At 45.4% G+C, this 13,848-nt stretch overlaps 1 protein-coding gene across 18 annotated transcripts in view; it reads right to left on the reverse strand.

Moving 5' to 3' along the window:
- Nucleotides 1-13,848, reverse strand: part of PLCB4 (phospholipase C beta 4) — a 325,436-nt gene that overhangs the window by 153,562 nt on the left and 158,026 nt on the right. Inside the window, exon 1 of one of the 18 annotated variants that reach the window (XM_073339650.1) lies at nt 11,607-11,624. The exons of 16 other annotated variants lie outside the window; for them this stretch is intronic. The gene's annotated coding sequence lies outside the window, so the exon portion shown is untranslated. Of the gene's footprint in view, nt 1-11,397; nt 11,419-11,606; nt 11,625-13,848 lie in introns of those variants that run through there. One more of the 18 variants, XM_073339651.1, reaches the window with a different exon arrangement.

Consider the following 13,848-nt stretch of genomic DNA (forward strand, 5'->3'; position numbering starts at 1 on the left):
CAGGCTAACGAGTAGTTGTGTCACCCCTGCCCTGTATCCTGGGATACCCTTTACAAAGTCTTGCTGCTCACAAACAGCCTCCAGCACGTAACCCACTCTCAGCTACGTCTGTGTGTGCTGCAGCCAGCCAGCCACGCCTTGGCTGTTACCAGCCGTGGTTATACTGCAGGGTGACCCCAGCACAGCCCCAGTCTTAGATTCCACCCCCACCCCCACAAAGGTATGTCCTGTACTGCCCAGCCCTCTCCTGGACAGTGCGGATATACTGAGTCCATTATCCCTTTAAGGGAATAACATATCCACAACTTGTTACTCCAAATCGAGTTACCCAGACACTTCAACTCGAACACACTGGATTAGATAAAACAGTAAAACAAGTTTATTAACTATAAAGAGAGAGATTTTGAGTGAGTACAAGCCATGAGGCATAAAAGCCAGAAATGGTCACAAGAAAAATAAAGATAAGACCTTTACAAATGCCCACCATAACACACGAAGGCCTTGTCTGCACTACACACTTTTGCAGACAGAAGTCAGCTTTGGTTGACCAAACAGTGGAGGCATACGCAGTGAAATGCTCCTCCGGCTGATGTAACTCCCTTGCTGCTATGTTAAGAAATAAAAGCTGCTGCCTGGGCTCCCGACTGGGAGCCCTACTGTCCCTGGGGTCCTGTCCCCTCACCAGGAGCATGGCAGCTGAGTGGACTCCGGGTGCGGATCTACCCGCCAGAGGTGAGAAGCCCAGCGCAGCTGCCCACGTCCTCCCGGCTGGGAGTGCAGAATCAAGAAATAGTGTGTACGGTGTGAATACAGGGGTGTATTCTGTCACATACATACACATTATACAAATTGGACTATCTAATGTAATAATCATGTCTAGACTATTTCTTGTCTCAAAGCTTACAACCCCCATTTCTTTGCCCTTGGCTAACAATCCCCTTCCTTTCTCCTTTGCTTAGTGAACAGCAACAAGATAATGTGGCGCGACTGTGTTATTCTAGAACACACTTTCTGTATACTGAAAATGCACTTCTGATATCTTTATAAATCCGCTGGGATTCTCCAGCTAGCTGCCTGCAGGGAAGCGTGAAGAGTGCATACCTCCTGAACTGCACGCTGCACTGTGCTGCTTTCAGAGGGAAAACCTTCTCCATTAGTAAGAAAGAAAGGACTCAAAGATCCAAAAGAACTAATCATAAAAGTGTGAGGACTGCAAAGGAAAACAAAGAGAAAGATCACCCCTCACAGCTCAGTGAACATGAAAGGTAGCATAGCAATGCAGCCTGGGAAATCTTTGTTAAGGTCAGTAAGGAACAGGAAGCTATTTTATAACAGGGCACATACACGAAGGCAGGGCAAGAGATCTCTGGGGGTGGGTAAGAAAAAGTGTTGTCAGGCATGAAGTGGTATCTTCAATGCATCATAATCCACAGTTGCCCTAACAGGATTTTCATTCTCGATCAGTTGCTTTTTTGGTAAGAGGAAATCTCTGATATGATTACAATGATGATAACCTTAGATGGAAAAACACACATTCTATACTAAAAATAACTGAACGAAGCCTTATTGTGTCACAGTGAAAACTAACCCAGCTTCACTGATGCACGCCCGCCAGTTCTCTCGCTTTGTCCTCTGCAAGTCTGGAGGCTGTTGTGATTAAGGATTATGTGCTACCGGGTATTTGACCGTGTGCTTTTGTGCCTCAAATTCAGCTGCATGCCATGACACTGGCTAACTGCGAAGAAATACATCCCTGAAAATGGAAGCAAACCTGAATATAATTCCCACTGACTTCAGTGGGAGTTCTACCTGAAGAGAGCACAGGAATGCCTTCCCAGTAGTTTGTGAGTGTTACAAGGCTACAGTTCCTTTTTCTTCACATGTTTTTTTATATATACATATATATATTCACTTTGGATGTCCCACATCCCCTTGAAGTCTGAGCTGGCCTTCACACTTTAGAATAATTTTTTTATTTGTCCCATACCCCAAAAACTTTACTGACTCCTGTCCAGCATGATCACACCATTATGCACATGGCCAGCTTGAGGCCTGAGCAAGGTGAGTCATAAATTAATCATTTTCTAGAAAAAGGGGGAGAAATTGGGAGGATCTGAGGAAAGGCTCTTTTGGCCCCCACCAGCCTTGGGCTTCTGCAGAAGTCGATCACAACTACATGTGTTGAGGGTTGATTGGTGGGAAGGATGGTAAAGCAGTTAGGCCGCTAGCCTACTGTACTCAGGAGTCCTGGGTTCAACACTCTGCTTAGCCACAGACTTCTTGTGTGTTGCTGGGCAAGGCACATAGCCTCAATTCCTCATCTGTAAAATGGGGGCGGTGGAATTTTCCTACCGCAGAGGGGTGTCAGATATTACATATAAGAACCTTAGATAGAGAAACGCCAGTGGGTTTGTTTTTTGCCTTTTTTTTTTTTTTTTTTTTTTTTTTTTTTAAGTTTTTCAAGTTGGGAGTAAGGGCTGGAAAAGGGTTTTGTATTGTTTATGGTGAATTTTACCACTAAATACTGCATTTCAAGTCAAGCTTCAATAACTCTTCCCTATTGCAAGAGCCCAATCCTGCAGCCTTTGTGGGGCAGGGGGGGGAGGGGAGGGAAGAGGACTTGGCCAATGGGACAAATGCCCATTTTTGCCAAAAAAGTCAGGATGGGGGCTCAGTTGAACGGTGATACCAGTTGGCTCTGGCAATCAGCCCTGTGTGGGAGAGAAATGGGCTTAGGCAGTCAGCCCTGTGAAGGGGAAACAGGCCAGCCATGGGAGGGGGTGTCCCGTTTTCATTTTGGGAAATATGGTCATCCTAAAAATCTCTTTGTAGTTTATAAAACTTGTTTTATTGTTTTAACTAATCCAGTTAATTTAAATTGAACTGTCTGGGAAACTCAATTTGGGGTGCTACTCCTGAGGGAATTCTGCACCACTGCGCAAGCACAGAATTCATGTCCTCTGCAGATTATACTCTTTTCCCGCAGAATAAATGATTCATGCTCCCCTCTCGGGCAGTGGTCCCAAGAGGGCATGACTGGTTCGGGCATCGAGAGCAGCCAGAGGAGACGTAAATCAGCGCCGTGAAGGACGGGACTGGGTGTGTGAAAGAGATACTGTCCTTTTCACTTGGTATCAACCATCAACCTAGAACTATCTACACCGAGGGTTAGACTGGTTTAACTGCATCGCTCAGTGATGTGGATTCTTCACACTTCTGAGTGATGTAATTATACCAACTTAATTTCCCTAGTGTAGACCAGGCCTTTGACAAGTTCCATGTCTTCAGGTCAGCAGGGCCTGATATAATACATCCTAGAATACTTAAGGAACTGGCTGAAGAGATCTGAGCCATTAGCAATTATCTTTGAGAACTCGTGGAGGATGGGAGACATATCCGAGGACTGGGAAAGGGCAAGTATAGTACCTATCTGTAAAAAGGAGAATAAGGAGAACACAAGAAATTATAGACGAGTCATCTTAACTTTGGTATCAGGAAAGACAAAAGAGCAAATAATTAAACAATCAATTCGTAAGCACCTAAAGGATAATAGGGTTATAAAGAATAGTCAGCATGGATTTGTCAAGAACAAATCATCTCAAATCAACCTAATATCCTTCTTGGACAAGGTAAAAAGATGAGGGGGAAGCAGTAGATGTGGATGAGAGTGAAGCAGTAGATGTGCTATATCTTAACTTTTGTAAGGCTTTGGATCCTGTTTCACATGACTTTCTCAAACAAATTAAAAGGAGGACTTGTGGCACCTTAGAGACTAACAAATTTATTTGAGCATAAGCTTTTGAGAGCTACACAAGTCCTCCTTTTCTTTTTGCAGATACAGACTAACACGGCTGCTACTCTGAAACCTGTCAAACAAATTTGAGAAATATAGCCTAGAAAAACAAACAATATGGTGGGTACACAAATGGTTGGAAAACCGTACTCTGAGAGTAATTATCAAATGTTCACAATGTTCAAGCTGGAATGCCATATTAAGTGGGGTCCCACAGGGTCTGTCCTGGGTCTGGTTCTGTTCAGTATTTTCATAAGTTATTTGATAATGGCATAGAACATACACTTACAAATACACCACGCTGGGAGGGGTTGCAAGCATTTTGAATTCTAATCCTGTCCTCCAAAGCGATTTTAAAACTGAAGAAATGGTCTCAAATAAACAAGATGAAATTCAATAAGGACAAATGCAAAGTATTATACTTAGGAAAGAATAATCAATTGCACAAATACAAAATGGGAAATGACTGTCTAGGAAGGAAATACTGCAGAAAGCGATCCGGGGGTTATAGTGGATCACAAATTAATTATGAGTCAACAAAGTAATGCTGTTGCAAAAAAAAAAAAAGGGGGAGGGGGACATCATTCTGGAATGTTGTAAGCAAGATGTGTAAGTCTTCCATTCTACTCGGGACTGAGAAGGCCTCAACTGGAATATTGTGTCCAATTTTGAGAAAGATGTGGACAAATTGGAGAGAATCCAGAGGAGAGCAAGAAAAATGATTAATGATCTAGTAAACATGACCTACAAGGAAAGATTGAAAAGGTTGGGTTTGTTTAGTCTGGAGAAAAGAAGACTGAAAGGGGAAGGGGGGGGACACATGATAACTATCTTCAAGTACGTAAAAGGTTGTTACAAAGAGTAGGATGATAAATGGTTCTCCTTAATCCCTGAAGACAGGAGAAGAAGTAATGGGCTTAAATGGCAGCAAAGGAGATTTAGTTTTACACATTAGGAAAAACTTCCGAACTGTCAGGGTTGTTAAGCACAGGAACAAATTGTCTGGGGAGGCTGTGGAATCTCCGCATTTGGAGGTTTTTAAGAGCAGGTTAGACAAACAGCTGTCAGGAATAGTCTAGATAATACTTAGTCCTGCCTCAGTGCCAGGGACTGGACTAGATGAGCTACTGAGGTCTCTTCCAGGCCAACATTTCTAGGATTCTAGGACAGTTAGCAGTGCCTATGCTTTACTTTCCAGGCTTTGTAATTTTGACTTTTTGAGCCCAATATCAGTATTTTCTTTAAATCTGCTTAATCAGCAAATAAGCCTGATCAGACAGTGGGGCTAAAAATGCAATCTTGATTTAAACGTTAGAATAATACATACAATTCAGATTGGTTGGCTAACTACAGGACTTAGCACTCTGACTGCTAAAGAAAAGGAAACTGTTTGCTTCTCTTTGCACGCAGTCAGAGAGCAGCAACAGCCTTGAGGGTCAAGAAGGGGTGATTTGTTGGCCTTCCAGCAAAGATTTGCTTCAGTGAGCAGCAGCCACGAAAGAGGCACAGGAATTGAATTTGTTCACTAAGGACCTGATCCAAAGCTCACTGAAGTCTATGGATTAGGCTCCAACAGAGCAGCACTTAAAGCTTTATCAGTATAAAAAAAAAACCAAACAAAAAAAACCAAACACACACCTGTTGCTGATCCCACTGTAAGAGCTGAGCACTGTTGGGAGGAAGTGACAGGTCATTTGCAGCCCCAAGCTTTATTCCAGGTTGTCACACACCTGGTGCTGCCATTGTTGAGCCGTTTCCAGTCCAACACACAGGAATGTGAGAGCAAGAGGGCCAAAGCACAGATATGAGTAACCACTGGGCATGATGTCACAACACACCGTAGCAAATGGAAGTTAATTTTAACCAGGCTAAAAATGTTAAGACACTAATAGCTACTGCCAGGGCAAAGAAACGTGAGCTATGAACCAGACTGCATGCATCTAGAAAGGAACGTGAATCAAGGAACCTGTGACTAGCAGGCAAAATTCTTCTAAAGGATTGTGAGGTTACATGCTATAGAAGAAAGGATCATTGTTGTATTCAGACATCTAAATATGCTGAGTAGGGGCCTTAGATGTCATCCCCACTCGGTGTTATGGTATGTTAACCCATCCCTCAACCCCACTCCATCTAGGATGTGTTTATTATTCAAATTTGAATATTTTCAAGGTTGTTAGCAATATTTTTAGCGGACATTTGTCTAGGTGGATAACAAACTTACAGTATACTTAGTAGAGCATCACTATCACCTGTAGCATAACATGGGACCCCACTTTGGCATGTGGGTGCAGAAGCGTCTCTCTGCCCCAAGGGACAAATGTCGGTGTTTGACAGTGAAATTGGGCTCATTTATTCTCCTAAAAGCCTTCAACCTCTTCCTTGCTTCCCAAAGGAGTTCATTTACACATTACTGGTCAGATTCTCAGCTGGTGCAAGTCACTGTTCCTCCATTATTACAATGGAGCTTTCTCCATTTGCACCAGCTGAGGGTATGGCCCTACATTAGCTGTCAAAATGCAATTCATTTTTCACCTAACAGGCATGAACAACAAATTTCTCTTTTTGGATTGCCCTTTCCTGGGCTTGGATATATTCCTCCTTTCCCAGCATGATTTATGCATACTTCTAGTGTAATGCCTTTTTAAATGTGCTTTTTGTTATCAGATCGTGGGAGGTTCTTTCCCAGAATACAAGTAAACAGAAAAGCTTGCAACAATTTTGCAACAGAAAAGCGTCAAAAACAGACTCCAAGGAGAAACTATTGAGCTTGAATTAATACCCAAACTAGATACCATTAACTTGGGTTTGAATAGAGACTGGGAGTGGCTGGGTTATTACACATATTGAATCTATTTCCTTAAGTTAAGTATCCTCACACCTTCTTGTCAACTGTCTAAATGGGCCATCTTGATTATCACTACAAAAGTTTTTTGTTTTTTTTCTCCTGCTGATAATAGCTCATCACACAAAGTAAAACTATTTCCCCATGTTTATTCCCCCCCTCCCCCGCCACTATTCCTCAGACTTTCTTGTCAACTGCTGGAAATGGCCCACCTTGATTATCACTACAAAAGGTTTCCCCTCCCCACTCCCGCCCCCTGCTCTCCTGCTGGTAATAGCTCACCTTAAGTGATCACTCTCCTTACAGTGTGTATGGTAACACCCATTGTTTCGTGTTCTCTGTGTATATAAATCTCCCCACTGTATTTTCCACTGAATGCATCCGCTGAAGTGAGCTGTAGCTCATGAAAGCTTATGCTCAAATAAATTTGTTAGTCTCTAAGGTGCCACAAGTACTCCTTTTCTTTTCGCGAATACAGACTAACACGGCTGCTACTCTGAAACGTAGCTAATTAGCCTCTCCCAGTTTGTTGGTAACTTCCAACTTATCTGTATGTATATCTATCTATCTTACTATATGTTCCATTCTATGCATCCGATGAAGTGGGCTGTAGCTCACAAAGCTTATGCTCTAATACATTTGTTAGTCCCTAAGGTGCCACAAGTACTCCTGTTCTTTTTGAGAAAACCTTGGGTTGGCCCATCCTCAGTAAACAACTTGAGCATATAGAAATCACAGGAAGTTCATTTATCATGGATTCATGAGCTAGGTACATCATGCATCTATTTTTTAAATACTTTATTTTAAGAAATTGGTAAGAAGAGATGCAGATGTAAAAAAAAAAAAATCACTGTTAATATACCAGAAGGATAAAAAATGTCATGTACGCAAGTAAAAACACAGCTGACATTAACAAATCAGAGAAAGATTACGTACCCCTCTACTGACTCTGTTCCTTATTGCTGTTGGGTAGGTTAATGTTCATGTACCCATTTAGATAAGTAAAAGCAGTAGTAGGAAGAAAGAGACGGGCGGATCAGAGGAAGATGGAGGTTAGAAAATGATGTAGCTGTACCTTGGTAAATGAGATTCATGGGCTGTGATGTAATAGCTGGAGAAGACAAAATTATATGACGCAGAATACAAGCCATTAGGAGTGTGCCATTTAGCTCAGAAAACACAAAGTACCTTTCACTCTTTTTAGTCGAGGAAAAGGCTAATAGGATATTCACAGATGGAACTAGCACTGACCTTTCCTTTTAATTAATCTAGAATATAAGGCTGTTCTCTGGCTAACATCCAACTTCTTTTGATGGAGGCACAAGGAAGCCCTGGGAAAGCGGGGGGAATGATTTGAGTTTTTGCTTATAGGATTGTCTCAGCAAAACTGAATTGTCTGTTCTACAGTTAAGGCCAAATGTTGAAAGGATGGGTCTGCTTTCTGCATAGTAGAAAGTGACCCAACATGAAAGAAAAATAAAGCTGATACATCTTAAACACTAAGAGATAAACATGTGTCTCACTTGAGCTCCACGGAGCTGCTTACCATGTGAACAGCCAATTGATGGTATTTATGTTTAATTTACCTTAAGTTATCCCATTTTCCCCAATATGTTCAAAAGCGTAATAAAAACACAGGGGCACAATTCTTTTCTAGCACAATATACCCGTCCTAAAGAGACGGCAGAAATTCTAACCACTTTAACTCCCAAAAGATATCACAATCTTAATCTTAACACACCTCTGAACAACATACTAACCCACACAGACCTCCCTACCAACACTACAAAAAGAAGGATTCTGGTTGGACTCCTCCTGAAGGTTGAAACAACAGACTGGACTTCTACATAGAGTGTTTCCGCCGATGTGCACGGGCTGAAATTGTGGAAAAGAAGCATCACTTGCCCCATAACCTCAGCCGTGCAGAACACAATGCCATCCACAGCCTCAGAAACAACTCTGACATCATAATCAAAAAGGCTGACAAAGGAGGTGCTGTCGTCATCATGAATAGGTCGGAATATGAACAAGAGGCTGCTCGACAGCTCTCCAACACCACTTTCTACAAGCCATTACCCTCTGATCCCACTGAGGGTTACCAAAAGAAACGTCACCATTTGCTCAAGAAGCTCCCTGAAAAAGCACAAGAACAAATCCACACAGACACACCCCTAGAACCCCAACCAAGGGCATTCTATCTGCTACCCAAGATCCATAAACCTGGAAATCCTGGACGCCCCATCATCTCAGGATTGGCACCCTGACAGCAGGATTGTCTGGCTATGTAGACTCCCTTCTCAGGCCCTACGCTACCAGCACTCCCAGCTATCTTCGAGATACCACTGACTTCCTGAGGAAACTACAATCCATCGGTGATCTTCCTGAAAACACTATCCTGGCCACTATGGATGTAGAAGCCCTCTACACCAACATTCCATACAAAGATAGACTACAAGCCATCAGGAACAGTATCCCCAATAATGTCACGGCAAACCTGGTGGCTGAACTTTGTGACTTTGTCCTCACCCATAACTATTTCACATTTGGGGACAATGTATACCTTCAAATCAGCGGCACTGCTATGGGTACCCGCATGGCCCCACAGTATGCCAACATTTTTATGGCTGACTTAGAACAATGCTTCCTCAGCTCTCGTCCCCTAATGCCCCTACTCTACTTGCGCTACATTGATGACATCATCATCATCTGGACCCATGGAAAAGAAGCACTTGAGGAATTCCACCATAATTTCAACAATTTCCATCCCACCATCAACCTCAGCCTGGACCAGCCCACACAAGAGATCCACTTCCTGGACACTACTGTGCTAATAAGCAATGGTCACATAAACACCACCCTGTACCGGAAACCTACTGACCGCTATGCCTACCTACATGTCTCCAGCTTTCATCCAGATCACACCACACAATCCATTGTCTACAGCCAAGCTGTAACTGGGAATTGGTCCTGGGAATTTAACTGGGAATTGGTCCTGCTTTGAGCAGGGGGTTGGACTAGATGACCTTCTGGGGTCCCTTCCAACCCTGATATTCTATGATTCTATGATGCTATGATTCTAAGCTCTATGATACAACCGCATTTGCTCCAACCCCTCAGACAGAGACAAACACCTACAAGATCTCTATCAAGCATTCTTACAACTACAATACCCACCTGCTGAAGTGAAGAAACAGATGGACAGAGCCAGAAGAGTACCCAGAAGTTTCCAACTACAGGACAGGCCCAACAAAGAAAATAACAGAACTCCACTAGCCATCACCTTCAGCCCCCAACTAAAACCTCTCCAACGCATCATCAAGGATCTACAACCTATCCTGAAGGATGACCCATCACTCTCACAGATCTTGGGAGACAGGCCAGTCCTTGCTTACAGACAGCCCCGCAACCTGAAGCAAATACTCACCAGCAACCACACACCAAAGAACAGAACCACTAACCCAGGAACCTGGGGGGGTGGGATAGCTCAGTGGTTTGAGCATTGGCCTGCTAAACCCAGGGTTGTGAGTTCAATCCTTGAGAGGGCCATTTAGGGATCTGGGGCAAAAATTGGGAATTGGTCCTGCTTTGAGCAGGGGATTGGACTAGATGACCTCCTGAGGTCCCTTCCAACCCTGTTATTCTATGAACCTATTCTTGCAACAAAGCCCGTTGCCAACTGTGTTCACATATCTTTTCAGGGGACACCATCATAGGGCCTAATCACATCAGCCACACTATCAGAGGCTCGTTCACCTGCGCATCTACCAATGTGATATATGCCATCATGTGCCAGCAATGCCCCTCTGCCATGTACATTGGCCAAATTGCACAGTCTTTACGTAAAAGAATAAATGGACACAAATCAGACGTCAAGAATTATAACATTCAAAAACCAGTCGGAGATCACTTCAATCTCTCTGGTCACTCAATTACAGACCTAAAAGTGGCAATACTTCAACAAAAAATCTTCAAAAACAGACTCCAACGATAGACTGCTGAATTGGAATTAATTTGCAAACGGCACACCATTAAATTAGGCTTGAATAAAGACTGGGAGTGGATGTGTCATTACACAAAGTAAAACTATTTCCCCATGTTTATTCCCCCCCCCTTACTGTTCCTCACACGTTCTTGTCAACTGCTGGAAATGGCCCACCTGGATTATCACTACAAAAGGCCCCCCCGCTCTCCTGCTGGTAATCGCTCACGTTACCTGATCACTCTCCTTACAGTGTGTATGATAACACGCATTGTTTCATGTTCTCTGTGTATATAAATCTCCCCACTGTATTTTCCACTGAATGCATCCGATGAAGTGAGCTGTAGCTCACGAAAGCTTATGCTCAAATAAATTTGTTAGTCTCTAAGGTGCCACAAGTACTCATTTTCTTTTCACAATCTTAATGTTACTGAGAAGTAATAAGGCTGCCATTTGAGTCTGCTATGAAAAACCTAGGTTCTGATCCTAGTTCTGCCAAAAGTGACCTTCAGAAACCTCTTTTGTCCTCATTTCCCCACCTTTAAACGGGGGTGAATGATCTGCCTTACCTATGTCAATGGATATTTTTATTTGTAGCTCACTGGTTCACTGGGTTTTCATCTAGTAGCAGGAGTAGAATAAAAGCCTACTGATGCCACAAAACGAAGGACTTGTGACTTAAGCTCAACTCACAAAGGTCTATTCTGCAGCACTGGAGATCCTAGGTTTAAATCCTCCTTTGAGAAACAAGCAAGTGGCATTTTCCATGTCACCTCCACGAACCTGTTTGGCATCAGAGGGGTTTGGCCCTGAAGCTGCTTCTGGAGTTCCCTGTGCACTGTACTGACAGACTTAGCTGATCACAATGCAACAGAACAGTGATTACGTAGGTCCGTAAGGAAGGTCTAATAACTTCCTAGTTCCAATGTCAGACCTTCCTTTTGGTACAATGCACCACGTCTAAGCAATGCAAGTTTCACGTGTCTCCTTACCCCTTGTTTGTTCAATATCTGTGTGGGGAAAAAAAAAAGAAAGAAAGTATATTAAAAATGTATGAGAAAGATTTTGCAACTTTGAAAACAGCTCAGTTTTTAAGATGCTCTGTCTCAGGATTTCAAATACTCCCTCCTCACCCCCCCACTCCACACTCGACTCTGGTCCCTGGCAGGGGAGATGGGGGGAGGAGCAAGGGACCAGCAGCCAGGGTGATGAAGGGGTGGGGCCAGAGCCCGAAGGGAAGAGGCAGGGTGCCAGAGCCTCTCCTATTCTGGCCACCCTCCCTGGGACGCTGCCCAGTGCAGCGCAGCGGCTACATTCTCCCAGGTAGCTGCTGGGCTGCCCTGGGCAGCGTCCGGATGTGACTCCACGGGGATAGTTCTCTGAAGACGTCCACACAGTGTGCAGCGGCAGTCAGAAAAGCAAACGGGATGTCAGGAATCATTAAAAAAGGGACAGAGAATAAGACAGAGAATGTCTTCTTGCCCTTATATAAATCCACGGTATGCCCACATCTTGAATACTGCGTACAGATGTGGTGCCCCTCATCTCAGAAAAGATATACTGGCATTAGAAAAGGTTCAGAAAAGGGGAGACCGATTAGGGGTTTGGGAGGGTCCCATATGAGGAGAGATTAAAGAGGCTAGGACTTTTCAGCTTGGAAAAGGGGAGACTAAGGGGAGATATGATAGAGGTCTATAAAATCATGAGTCGTGTGGAGAAAGTGAATAAGGAAAAGGTATTTACTTGTTCCCATAATATAAGAACTAGGGGCCACCAAATGAAATGAATGGGTAGCAGGTTTAAAACAAATAAAAGGAAGTTCTTCTTCACTCAGCACACAGTCAACTTGTGGAACTCCTTGCCTGAGGAGGTTGTGAAGGCTAGGACTATAACAGGGTTTAAAACAGAACTGGATACATTCATGGAGGTTGGGTCCATTAACGGCTATTAGCCAGGATGGGTAAGGAATGGTGTCCCTAGCCTCTGTTTGTCAGAGGGTGGAGATGGATGGCAGGAGAGAGATCACTAGATCATTACCATCATCACTCCCTCTGGGGCACCTGGCATTGGTCACTGTCGGGAGACAGGATACTAGGCTGAATGGACCTTTGGTCTGACCCAGTATGGCCATTCGTATGTTCACATGCCAGGGGGAGCCGGGGCAGCAGGAAGACAGAGCCCCTACCCCAGGTAACATGGGATGGGGAGGGGACGGGGAGAGCATGGGGTCCCTGGCCTGGGGGTAGGAGTTGCCAACTTTCTATTGGCGCAAAACCGAACACCCTAGCCTTGCCCCTTCTCTCTGGTCCCACCCCTCCCCCCCACTATATTCCCCCTCCCTTGGTGGCTCGCTCTCCCCCACCCTCATTCACTGTCACTGGGTTGGGACAGGGGGTTGCGGTGAGGGAGAGGGCTCTGGCTGGGGGTACTGGCTCTGGGGTGGGGCCGAGGGATTTGGAACGTGGGAGGGGGTAGCGGGTTGAGGCAGGGGGTTGGAGAGTGGGCGGGGGGTGAGGGCTCTGGGGTGCGGGAGGGGGATCCAGGCTGCAGGGTGGGGCCGAGGGATTCGGAGTGCGGAATGGGGCTGCAGGTCGAGGTGCAGGAGGGGGTGAGGGTTCTGGGCTGCAGGAGGGGACTCTGGGTTTGGGGATGCTGAGCGCTGGGGTGCAGGGGGTATGGGCTCTGGGCTAGGGTGCGAGCTCCGAGGTGGGTGCCAGGATGAGGGGTTCAGGGTGTGGGAGGGGGCTGTGGGCTGGGGCAGGGTGCTGAGGTGCAGGGGGGGTGATGGCTCTGGGCTGGGGGCTCTGAGCTGCAGGAGGGAACTCTGCGTTTGGGGGTGCTGAGGGTTGGGGGTTGGGGTGCAGGAGGGCATATGGGCTCTGGGCTGGGGGTGCGGGCTCTGGACAGGGCCGGGGATGAGGGGTTTGGGATGCAGGAGGGAGCTCCAGGTTTGGGGCAGAGGGGACCTCAGGGCTAGGGTGCAGGAAGGTATATGAGCTCTGGGTGCAAGCTCTGGGGTGGGGCCGGGGATGAGGGGTTCAGCGTGTGGGAGGGGGCTGTGGGCTGAGGCAGGGGGTTGAGGTGCCGGGGGGGGGATGAGGGCTCTGGACTGGAGCTGGGGATGAGGGGTTTGGGATGCAGGAAGGAGCTCCAGGTTTGGAGGGGTTCAGGGTTGGGTTACCTCCAGCAGCTCCCTGTCAGCAGCGCAGCAGGGGGGTTAAGGCAGGCTGCCTG

Source organism: Lepidochelys kempii, chromosome 3 (genome assembly GCF_965140265.1).
Source record: "Lepidochelys kempii isolate rLepKem1 chromosome 3, rLepKem1.hap2, whole genome shotgun sequence".
Taxonomy (NCBI): domain Eukaryota; kingdom Metazoa; phylum Chordata; order Testudines; family Cheloniidae; genus Lepidochelys; species Lepidochelys kempii.